The sequence below is a fragment of the Tiliqua scincoides genome, chromosome 4 (assembly GCF_035046505.1).
Source record: "Tiliqua scincoides isolate rTilSci1 chromosome 4, rTilSci1.hap2, whole genome shotgun sequence".
Classification (NCBI taxonomy): Eukaryota; Metazoa; Chordata; class Lepidosauria; order Squamata; family Scincidae; genus Tiliqua; species Tiliqua scincoides.
The window spans coordinates 51952392-51962935 of NC_089824.1; the positions used below are offsets into that span (position 1 = coordinate 51952392).

At 44.7% G+C, this 10544-nt stretch overlaps 1 pseudogene; it reads left to right on the plus strand.

Annotated features, from left to right (window-relative positions):
* The first annotated feature begins 497 nt into the window (after positions 1–497).
* LOC136650562 (5S ribosomal RNA) lies at positions 498–616 on the plus strand (annotated as a pseudogene).
* The last annotated feature ends 9928 nt before the right edge of the window (positions 617–10544 follow it).

Consider the following 10544-nt stretch of genomic DNA (forward strand, 5'->3'; position numbering starts at 1 on the left):
TAAAAATCCCTACGGGGATTTAGAACAGCCTGCCTAAGTAAACCGCCTTGAATTAAAGTCTGAGGAGAAATCTGACGACCAAGAAAGGCGGTATATAAATGCCTGTATTATTTAGTAGTTTACTCCCACCAGTTTTGTGCCTGATCATACCCTTCCAACACCATTTTCAAATTTTAAAAGCTTCCACTGAAAGCCAATGTAAGAATATCACATGGTTAATTTGCAGGACACTCTCATCCAAACGTGCTTTGGTTGTCCATGGGGAGGGGCGTTCTGGAACCGAACCCCCACAGATAAGGGAGCACACCTGTACTTGATGCTAGGGGCCTGCCTGGAGAGCAAAGGGCAAGGCCAGTAGTGTCTGTTTTATAGGACTGATAGCAAGAGGACACAAATCCACAGTTCAGGAAGGTCACACTTTTCACCTCAGCCCTTAATCACTGCCCTTCCTTATCTGATATATGGATCAGAATGCTTCAGATTTGAACAGTCTTTACTCCTTAGCAAATGTTACCCTGCACATGCCCAATCTCGTCTGATCTTGGAAGCTAAGCAGGGTCAGGCCTGGTCAGTACTTGGATGGGAGACCGCCTGGGAATACCAGGTGCTGTAGGCTTATACCATAGTCTTTTGAGACTGAAGGTTGCCAACCATTTACTCCTTAAATTCAAATTGAGTTTTCATGCCTCCAAAATTCAGGTGGAGCTTTCCAGCTCCAAATCTTGCTGGAACAGCATATTTGGTGTCCTGTGTCTATAGCCTGTGTCAAACCTCTCTGGACTTCTGAGTTCCGGGAAAAACAACTTTTGCAAAATGAAAGAAAAGCAAATCACCTGTTATAGGGTTATCATGTGCCAGTAGCCCTGGTTCAGGGTAAAGAGAATAATCTCAGCCTTTTGCAGAAGCCCAAACACCTCAGTCTTTCTCCTTTCTTTCCCATGTACTTAATCCATTTTCTTTCTCCCCTCTTTCTCCCTCACACCCCCAAAACCTTCCCTTCATTCTGAGAACCCCATCTAATCTCCCTGTGTCTTCTCTCACCATGTTCCCCCTACTTTGCACTGCCATTTTTCTTCTATGGAGTTCCCCTTTCCTTCCCTCCCCCCCCTCCTCATTTCTCCTCTCTCTCACCTCCTTCCCCAGGACTTCATTGTGTGTAACAGTTAGCGATAGAATTCCCCTGTGTCTATTGTATATACTGTGTATGACCTAATTATACCATTGTGCCACTGGCCATTACACTGGGACCCTGCAAATGATTATTTTTGCCTGTGTGCACATGTTACAAGTCTTTTTAAAAGTACTGCTGGTAACAAAGTTTTGTTTTTTTTTCATTTAACAATGGTGTGCAAGCAGGGCATGACTTGGATCAAAACTGCAGTGGGAGCAAGCTACTAAAGCTCCTTCACCCCCTGCCATGGCTTTTCCTCATTTTGTGGTCCCCCTCCAAGGCTGGTCCATTCATGAGGCCAACTAAGGTTGTAATCCTAACCACACTTTCCTGAGAGTAAGCCCCATTGAACAAAATAGGACTTACTTCTGAGTAGATCTGGTTAAGAATGTGCCCTAAAGCAGTCTCCTCCGGCAGCAGGTTCATGGAGGGCACCCATCTGTCCACCTACATGCTTCCACAGTTCCTCATTCTTCTTCTCCTTGGACTGGAAAAGAAAGAGGGTGGCGAAGAGGAAATGTGGAGGGAAGGAGAGTGCCAAACTAAATCATTAGAGAGTGGGAAGAACAGACACACAGACATCATGGGGGTAAGGGAGGAATATTTGGCAGACCACCTCCAGCATCAGGAGATCTTCAGTTGACCCTGGGCCTTCCACCTCCAATTTAAAATCAAACCTAAGCTCCAATCAGGTCAAGTTGCACAATTAAGCGCACGTGTAACTGGACCCTGAGATTATTATAGTCATGGAACTAGTTTCATAGTTTTTCTTTAGTTTTTTTTTTTTTAAATCCTGGTCAGCATTTGCTGGAAGCTTTCCAAGTGAAATTCTCACAAGCTGAACAAATGGGACAATACTGTCAAATGACTGAGCAAATGAATAAAAATGTACTGATCATGAGATAGTTGAGCAAGCTGCTAGTGCTGTGGTGCTACACCAGCCTTTATTAGGAATGAATCAAGGCAAAAAGAATGAATCATGACTCTGTGATTCTGAAGAAAAGCCATACGAATCCAAATATTTTTCAAAAGATATAAAAATCAGACCTCGTTCATAGAGTGAAAAATGGTTGCTCACTTCTATCTGGAGAGAGAATTAGAAAAAAAAATATGTTGCTATTTAAAAATAAATGTACTAGTCTAGCCATGGGGGGGGAATAGCTATGTTTGGCGGTTGCTACAAAAACAACAGAGCCTCATGACACCTTGCGACTAACACATGTAACATACATTTTCCTGGGTTACTGTCCATTTCACCAGCTGTATGAAGTTCTCAAAGGTATATACACCTGCCACTAGCTGGCAGGTGTATATATATATATGAGAGGATAGAGGACAAGATGCAAAAGGTGACCCTGGAATGCAAGATTTCTGGAAGAAAAGTCCATCAGAGTCATGATGGGTATATGCAACCTCCTGGTTAGAAATAGACTACCTCAGAATGCCAGATGCAAGGGAGGGCAACAGGATGCAAGTATTTTGTTGTCTTGTGAACCTCTGAGGCATCTGGGGGGCTGCTGTGAGATACAGAAAGCTGGAAGGGCCTTTGGCCTGATCCAGTGGGGTTCTTCTTACGATGTCGTGTTCTTATTCTAATGCCATATTCCAATCTAAGCGTGAAATCTGAAAGCGATGGAGAGATGTGAAGGGCCACAATGATTTCTATCGCTGCAGACAATGTGCTACATGTACATTAGAGTCAGAATTCAAGGCAGATCTGAGCAACAGTAGGAGAGCTCTGGGCTCTAAAATCTTTCTTCCCAAGCCCTAGTTGTGTGCATAGCAGGAGGGTCTGTTTTACTTTGCTTTGTTTAATCTGGAACATTAAACACATGTGGCGGTATTCCACTGATGCTTCCGCTCAGTAGGGTTTAGAGGTCCATTCCTCTTAACACACCCATACCTACTATGCTTTACAAACAGTTAGCCCTGGTATGAACTTTGCAGAACAGTTATTAGGAATGCATTCCATTCCTCTGAAGACTGGATATTTTGAATTTGGCTGGTGTCTACCAGGCTTTCTGTATGCTAAGATAATATTCTATAAAGATTTAATAAGACATAATGAGCAAGTAAAATTTATGAAGCCTGCTTGCAAGATTTTTTTTTCCTTCCCAACACTGGGATTTTTATTCCTGCTGGCCCAGAACATTAACTAAATGGTTTTACAATGTCAGAGGTATCTAAGCAAGAGCCATTTATTTAAATCCTTCTGCTCCTGGGGTGCATATATGCGCAAAGCAATACTCTTTTGTATTTAGTATTTATGAACCTTTGAGAATCATAACCATGTTAATTTGGCACATCACCTTCTTGTAGTTTTGCTTAGACAAGCTGGAAGTCCCAAAAGTGTTCGTTAGCAGACCTACTGAAACTAGCATCAGCAAGCCACATCCAGTTGGCGTGGGACACAACACGACTGCATGGAAGTCGGTGGGTATGCAGCAACCCCCTCCCACCCTAGCAGATGTGTAAAAGTATGACTTCAACCAAGTCTGAGGAAAAAACAGGTCAGCCAGAGCACATGCACTTTGAGAACCCAATTCTACCCCCCTCCCACCATACTATATCATGCAGCCATGCCAATGGAATGAGCACTGCATGTTATGGCGGGGGGGATGGGAGACGGACACAACCAGAAGGCTAACAAGAGGTAAGTAAAAAACCTACCCCTCAGTAAATCTTCTGGCAGTCTATGGGTCTCTTTGGACCCACACCAGCTATGTAGCTGGCATATCTCCGTGACCGGCATCTCATCCAAAGGAGAGAAGAGGAAGGGGTGGGGTGATCTGGCAAATGGGGGATAGATTCCAAGATGTACTTTTGCCACCATGATCCACCCCCTCTGGCCCAGGCCTGACCTCCTGCCCTCTCACTGATGTGCCCATGATGTGACTGGTTTAACTCCCTTTCCCCTCCCTCTCCCCAGCCATGACACACCTCTTGTGTTGATGTATCAGCATTGACATGTTCTGGTAGCTGTGGCTGCACTCTTTTGATGCTGATGCCACTTTGCAACAGTGATTCATAATGGCCCATAATGGCCCACTGGTGGCATGCATCACAAAGCCATTTACAGCAGCAGGACTCTGTCCCACCTCTTCAGGCAGCTCAAAGGAGTGGGCTGTTGGAATAGTAAGAAAACTTGTATGAGAAAAGGTTGCAAGAAGAGACAATTGACTGCAAAACAACTTTCTTCTCAGTCCAGCATCCACAGCCCACTAAGTACATTTTTAATGAGATAAACTATTACTAATTTATCAGTGTGTCTTTTACAGGACTTTCCTTAAGTGCTCGAAGCACTTCACAAACATTATCTCAATCAGTTTGAGAATGACAACAACAACAACATAGGAATCCGCTGGTCTGTACCCAGTCAGAGCCAAGACCATCTAGCTCAGGATAGTTGGCAATCTGGTGGCAGGTCTCTAGGGTTTCAGGCAGGAACCTTTCCCAGCTCTACCTGAAGATGCCAGGGATTGATCTAGGATTTTCTGCACGCAAAACATATGCTCTACCACTGAGCTAATCCCATCTGCAAAAGTGAGCCTGTAAAGCAGACTGCTGAAGAAGGCCTGAGATTGAGAGGTTATTTAAGGCAAAGCAGAGTATTCATGACTGAGCTGAGTTTCGCACTAGGCAGTTGCCACTTCTTGGTTTACTAAGGATGAGCTGAAAAAAAGAATCACTCTTTGCAAAACATGTCCCCCTTTTGGCAAGAATTCTGGGAGCCTCCAAAGTGTGGTAGAAATGTCCTTCCATTAAGAGTAAGGGCAAGAAGCAGTGCTTTCACTCTGGTTTGGCTTTGCAATGTGATTGATGATGATTGGCTGCATGGCACAATGATATCACACTGACTGTGTGATTCCTGGTTGACTGGGTCACATAGTCAGCAAGAACAAACCTTTTGTGCCAAGGCAGCCCTCAAGTGAGTTAGTGAATGGACCAAACCAATGCAAGAAAGTCAAAGGCTGGGGGAAGTCTTTTGGAAAACATTCTTAGAGGCCCCAAACTCCCTTTTTCACACCAAGAATATTCATCTGGAAAAACAGATCAGTCTGGGAATTTATTTTAGATGCATCTTGAAGGGAAGAGAGAAATTCATGCAAATGTCGCTTCCTTAACTTCATTATACCAGACCTCTGGGTTGTATTTCAGAAACTTTTCCAGGGCAAATTATTAACCTTTCTGGCTATCTGGAAAATGAGATTAATAGCATTTTTCTACCTTAAAGGGATATTGTGTGGCTAAATTAATTAGATTCAGAGTCACCCAGGGTCTTTTTTTTATATACGCCAAAAGGATGGTGCATTTGCTGTAGGGTTCCCCCCCCCCCAATATATGTATCTGGGGGGAAATGACACCCCAATAAGAGACCTGGAATAAGAAAAAAGCAACATCCTCTGAAAATACTGTTCAAAAACTGTACAGTACAGAGACACCTCCTATCTACAAATTATACTATTAGAAATGAAACCTATCTGGCATTTACTGTAGGAGTTCAAATATCTTGATGTGTTTGACACTGAAAATGCTCCCATTACATCTGTAAGGTACACACACACACAGTTTTTTTTGACCATGCAGCTTGGTAATAAATCAACCACATCTAGTTGTCTCCAGCTAGATGACTTTCCAAAAAAGTGTGTGTGTGTGTGTGTGTGTGTGTGTGTGTGTGTGTGTGTGAGAGAGAGAGAGAGAGAGAGAGAGAGAGAGAGAGAATGGCTCATATGTGGAATTTTATGGGTAGTTGTAAATTAGTGTCTCTACCAGTGTGGAAAGATGATAAAAAGGGAAAATGAATTTTCAAATATCTAATTTCACCATAACTGTAAAAAGTAGTAAAACTGCTTCACCCATTTGACCTTTAACCATGTAGATGATTCACATTGTCATAAAAAGCCCTTTGTTTAAAGAAAAGGAAAGAAAACCCCAAAATAGGATGAATGCAGAAGAAAGCAGTTCAGACCTCTCTCTCTCTCTCTCTCTCTCTCTCTCTCTCTCTCTCTCTCTCTCTCTCTCTCTGCCTGCTGTGTTTCTTTTAACTTATCACAGGCAGTTTTAACTTGGTTGTTATTCATCCAGGCTTAGTCATTCAAAACACACCCACTGAGATCAAGATTCTGCCCTGCTGCTTGACAATGAGCAAAACTGAAATAAGGAAAAACTAGAGAAAGCAGCTTCCTAATGCATAAGACTCAGACAGTGGGTCAGGGCCTTGGGGTGAAAATAGGGTGGGTTGCTCTGTCTTTCCCCCAGTTGCTGCTTGAGCCTCCAATTCTTCTGCTGCTCCACCTCATGCTTCTTGACTCTATCCCTTATGTGGGACTTTTAGTGTATGTAGAGGGGCTGGATGACAGAAAAGTGTGCAGCACCTCACACAGGGAGACACAACAGCAGGTGGGGCCACTTTGTTGCTTCAACCAGAGAGGACACCTGCATAGCACTGCAGCTGTCACTTGAAGAAAAGGAAAGCACAGCCATAGGCCAAGCCCAATCCATCCAATTCTTCCTCTCTCTTAGCAAGAGAGGAGTGGGTTTTATTCCACATATTACAGCAGTCATTTTAGGAGACGTGCTCCCTAGCAGTGCAAGCACATGATCCATCCCTTCCACATCTCTCCACACACACTGTGGTGTGGATTACTGTATTTTTCGCTCCATAAGACGCACCTGACCATAAGACGCACCTAGTTTTTAGAGGAGAAAAACAAGGGAAAAAATATTCTGAACCAAATAGTGTAATAAAATATTTAATGAACTATAACAGAATAACATTTGAACCATGTAAAGTGAACAGCAGTCAACAGTGGCATTAAGAACCATTATCACTGTCATTAACAAATGGAGAGACTTAAAGGTTTGAGCACTCTAGTTTTCTGGAAACACCAAGAACTCATCGCTAGAGTCAGAATTTATGAAGCTCACAAAAGCAGGTGCACGCAAATAGGGGATCACATTATCTTTCTGCTACAATGATGTTCTGCCAAATTCCAATCCACTGGGCCTCATGCCTGCTTAAGGCTGATCAGTCCCCCTTGTGCAACTCACCAGTGCAGCAAGCAAAAATGAGTCCAGTTCCAGTCCACAGATGCCAAGTAAATCAGTCCCATCATTCAGAGTTACCAAATCAGAGTCCAGAGCCAATAAGCCAAATTACAGTCCAAGGTCAGGTTCCAGGTAGGTCAGTTAAATCCATCAGGGTATCCAAGTCCAGTCACAATCCACAGTCAGATTCCAAATTCAATAAACCCAGTCAGTCTCCTCTCCAACCTGCACTCCTTCAAAACCCACAAACCCTTTCTGCCTCTGGTACTCCTTATATCCCTGAGGGCCCTATTGCCTTCCAGTGGCTGCAGCTGTGCAGCACACTCTGCTGGATGCCCAGGCCTTACCCTTAAAGGGGCCACTGTTGACACCACATCTACCTCCTCACCAGATCTTCCTGGATTCCAATAAGGGGGGGGGGAGCAGATCTCTATACAGACCAGTGCAAAAACAGGGAAAAGGTGTGGGGGAGGTAAGATCTTTGTATAGGCATCACAGCAAGACCAGTGAAAAACCCCGTGCACACAGAACCAACAGATGGAAGTGGGGGGGGGGGGTGCAGATCTCCATACATACCAGTGCAAAAGCAGGGGAAAAGTGTGGGGAAGGTAAGATCTCTGTATAGGCATCACAGCAAGACCATTGCAAAACCCCTTGCACACAGAACCAACAGATGGAAGTGGGGGGGTGCAGATCTCCATACATACCAGTGCAAAAGCAGGGGAAAGGTAAGTCAGCCCCAGTAGAGCCAATGGGGCTCACTCCCAGGGATGAGTGGACGGGAGAAAAGCCTGCCAGCGCCTCCTCTCCCAGGGAGGAGCCTGTCTCAGTCCCTGGGCTCCCTGGACTCACTCCCTAGGCTCGCTCCCTGGGCTCACAAGCCTGCCAGGGGCTCACTCCTAGGGATGCGTGGACAGGAGAGAAGCCCGCAATTGACTCATTTCGCCTGGAGATGGACTGGTAGCTCAAGGATCGACATAATGAGCACCCGTGCTCTAGGGGCTTGCTCAGCGAGACTGCCATCCCACCCACGCTTTCCTGGGAGTGAGCCCCAGTGACTCTGAGACTTACTTCTGAGTAGACACATGGGCTTTCTCAGCGAGCCTGCCACCCCCCCCTTTCCTGGGAGTGAGCCCCAGTGACTCTGAGACTTACTTCTGAGTAGACACCTGGGCTTGCTCAGCAAGACTGCCACCCCACCCACACTTTCCTGGGAAGCGGAGCCGAGCAGAGCGGGCAGGGGGCAGGGCCAGGGGCGGAGTTTTGTTTTGTTTTGTTTTGTTTTTTGCAGTATTCGCTCCATAAGACGCACACACTTCCCCCCCCCACTTTTTTTGGGGGGAAAAGTGCATCTTATAGAGCGAAAAATACGGTATATCCCTTAAATGGCTGTTGCAGCCGCTTTATGAAGGTGATCCACCCTGTCTCCAGGTCATGTATGAAGGGGTTGAAAAGCACCTGTCCCAGGACAGATCCTTGGGGCACACCGCTTTTCATCTCTCTCCATTGTGAAAATTGCCCATTGACACCCACTCTCTGTTTCCTGGTCTTCAACCAGGTCTCAGTTCAGGAGAGGACCTGCCCTCTAATTCCCTGACTGTGGAGTTTTTTGAGTAGCCTTTGGTGAGGAACCGTGTCGAACGCCTTCTGAAAGTCCAGATATATTATGTCCACGGGTTCTCCCGCATCCACATGCCTGTTGACCTTTTCAAAGAATTCTAAAAGGTTTGTGAGGTTCAAGGGTGACCTTTCATATGGGGCCAGGCCTTATCACATGACCTGTTTTGGCCTATAGTAGTGTTTCTAAATCTGTGGGCTGGGACCCATGAGGTGGGTCCCCATTCATTTCAATATTTTATTTTTAATGTATTAGACTTGAGGCTACCATGGTATGTTGCTGCATTTGGGGAAATGTTACAGATATGTACTTTTAACAGGTTACTATGTATATGCTTTTAACAATGACAGTCAGTAAGGCTTACTTCAGGGCAAGTGTGGATAGGATTGCACCTTTGGGATGTTTGGAGAATTTTTTTTAACAGATCAACAACTGCTGGGAGGGTTTGGAGGTTTCTTCTTTATTTTAAATGTTTTTAAATTTTGTCAAGAACAAATTAAAATTTAAAAATAAAGATATTGCAAGTTGTGTAGCAAGTAAAGATCTCAATCTACGTTCTACTACTAAATCATACAACATATTAACTGTCTGATCTTAAACAGTCTATTACGGGCCTAAAGCAATATCTAGGGCAGCCATTTTCAATCACTGTACAGTGGCACACTGGTTTGCTGTGAATAGTCTGCAGGTGTGCCATGGGAGTTTGGGAGGGTCATTGGGGAATGTGAGCTGCCCTCCAACAGCATGGTATGCCCTCTCAATTGTCAAAAAACTGATGGTGTGCCTTGACAATTTTAGTACCTTGTTGGTGTGCTATGAGACGAAAAAGGTTGAAAATCACTGATCTAGAGAGTTGAGGATGCAATCCTAACCCTTTATGTCAGTACTTTCCAGCACTGAGAGCAAAATCTCTTTCCATGTTCTCCTTTTAACATACGAACAGCTCCTCTGGATCAGGCCATCGGCCATGTGCTACATCCTACAGTTGGGTATCACTCATGGAGTCCTCCTCAAAGTAAGGGAATGTTTGTTCCCTGACCTCAGAGCTGCATTGCCCTTACATCAGTGCTGGAAAACACTGACAGAAGGGGTTAGGACTGCGCCCTAACAGTTCAAATGAGGAATCAAATCAGTCTACATGATTTATCTCTCAGCTATGTAATTAGGGTTGTTAGATCAGGTGTATCCCCAAACCTGTGATTGCTGAGATGGGGCCTGGAGTTGTAACAAGGGAAGGTATGGTGAACTCAAAAGACTGCCAACCCTTGTAAAATGAAAGGTGGGGGAAATCTAGTAGTGGAGCAGAGCCCAGGACCAAAGGCAAGGAGCCCATTGGCAGCCTCATGATTATTAACAGTATTTATATACCGCTTTTCAACTAAAGTTCACAAAGCGGTTTACAGAGAAAAATCAAATAACTAAATGGCTCCCTGTCCCAAAAGGGCTCACAGTCTAAAAAGATGCAAAGGAATACCAGCAGACAGCCACTAGAACAGACAGTGCTGGGGTGAGGTGGGCCAGTTACTCTCCCCCTGCTAAAAAAAGGAGCACCCACTTGAAAAAGTGCCTCTTACCCAATTAGCAGGGTTTGGGTAATGATGGACTGAGGAAAAAAGGAAAAGAAAGCTAGAGAAACACAGTCATGTCTCCAACCCAACAAGTGTGGCACTGACAGTTTGGAAAAGTGAAATTTGTAGTGAATTTCAG